The 1890-nt window shown below is 47.7% G+C and overlaps 1 pseudogene; it reads left to right on the forward strand.

Moving 5' to 3' along the window:
• Positions 1-1418: 1418 nt before the first annotated feature.
• On the forward strand, positions 1419-1563 carry LOC119462938 (U2 spliceosomal RNA; annotated as a pseudogene).
• The last annotated feature ends 327 nt before the right edge of the window (positions 1564-1890 follow it).

Raw genomic sequence — 1890 nt, forward strand, 5'->3', positions numbered from 1 at the left:
GAAATGTCAGCGAAGAGCCGCGGACCCCGAGTGGCGGGAGCGCGATGTTGAGGCCAAACTTCGGCGAAGAGCCGCCGACTCTGAGTTTAGGGCAAACGAAGCGGAACGTCTGCGACAGTGTCGTCTTGCCACAAGCTTCAATTACCCCCATTTTTACGACAGGTGAAGCGCTGGTGATTTTTTTGCATAAGGCACCACACTACGCCGACACAAGCGCCGCCGTGGTCACCGCACCTCCCATGCATCTGGCGGAACTGCTGCAGCCGCGCTTGGCATCTCCGACGCGCGTGATGTTATAACCACAGAAGCGCCGGCCACGTGTACAGGCGCCATCGCCATACTCCTTCCCTATCTCATTATTCGTCAAACAGGATTTCTTTCTTTCTTTCTTTCTCTCTCTTTTATTCGAGACAATTAAAACAAATAAAGCACATGAAGGTCAACTACCTTGCTACACAAAGTGCACTTTCTTGTACAGGGTTTTTCAGCGAACAGTTTCAAAAATTCCTAAAGGTTGCCTGTGGCAGATAGCCCAATTCTAGTTCATGAGGTGGTCTACTCGAAGAGGTGGACATTACTTGTACAAACAATTTAAATGAAGAATCGACTAATTACCAGAAATTCACTAATTAGGTTTTTAACTGATTACCTTATGACCCATATTGAACTTTACAAATTCTAGCCGTGGAGTTCACAGAGCCGATCCACGTGGAACGAATTCTCAGGATGACACCAGTTTCTAGATATTAATTCCCGAACTTTGCAAATGCATTGCTGTTCCAGTTATGTTATTAATAAAACGTCGTTTTAGTCATTGAAACACAGAACTGGAACGCCAGTGCATTTATCCTTGCTAACGTAAGCCGGCCAGGATACCTACCCCCCCCCCCCCCCCCCTGGGATGACATGCGGGGCAACCCAGAAGCAAAACAAAAATTACCTCACTTTGTTGCTGTCAAAGGAACAAGTGTGGATGCTAGGCAGAGCTTACGCTGATATAGGCATTCTTACTGATTACCTCTGTCTCTATATATGTGAATGAAAATGCCCCGTATCTGTGCTCTTCATGCGTACATTTCTGCCTACTCTTGATGAGACTTTTGCATGCGCCATGCGGATAATGCCATGATGCTGTGCTGCATATTGCCATGTGGCATGATAAAGTGGGCTGCGCCAAACCGGCTTGCGAACCCTTATAATATTTTATTTTTGTGAACAGGAACTGAAGCGGAAAGAAATCGGAGTGCATTTAACCGAACCGGAAGTTTTTTTCGGTTCGACACCCTGCTATAAACACCTAAACATTGACTGTGGCCAAACATAATAACTCACAGCACATACTTTATTGCATTAGATAGATAGAGCTTTAAGCTTTAAACATTTTTAAAATGTTCGCTGAAACACCCTGTATATAGTGTCTCTCTTACAACCCAAGTGTATGTGGATTGTTGGAAACGAAGGTATTAACCTATTTGTAGAAGTTGGCGGAGTGCTTGAAGCCTGCTTCACCACCGCCGTGGGTCGGCCCGGTAATGCATTATCTCCGGGATTGGCCCACGCAGTCCTGTCCACGCGCCGTGATTCGGACCTATCATGGTGGGTACCCCCCCCCCCCTCCTCCCCCCTGGGAACACATGCGGGGCATGCATACGGGGGCTAGATGCACATAGCTTCGCTGTAAACGTGGGCACACGTCTTGTAGATTCAAACCGCCATTCCTCACGAGGCGCGGCAAACACAAGCGCGGGCGCGTGTTTTCGCGCGCCCGCAAGCGTACTCGTAGTTTGGCCTGTAGCGAGTCATCGACGTGTATGCACTGTGAAGCTCTTGGTTACAGTAACCAGTATTTGTTAGTGTCCTGAATTTATTGCAGGACGCATAGCGTTTTTA

Source organism: Dermacentor silvarum, chromosome 8, assembly GCF_013339745.2.
Source record: "Dermacentor silvarum isolate Dsil-2018 chromosome 8, BIME_Dsil_1.4, whole genome shotgun sequence".
NCBI classification, from domain to species: domain Eukaryota; kingdom Metazoa; phylum Arthropoda; class Arachnida; order Ixodida; family Ixodidae; genus Dermacentor; species Dermacentor silvarum.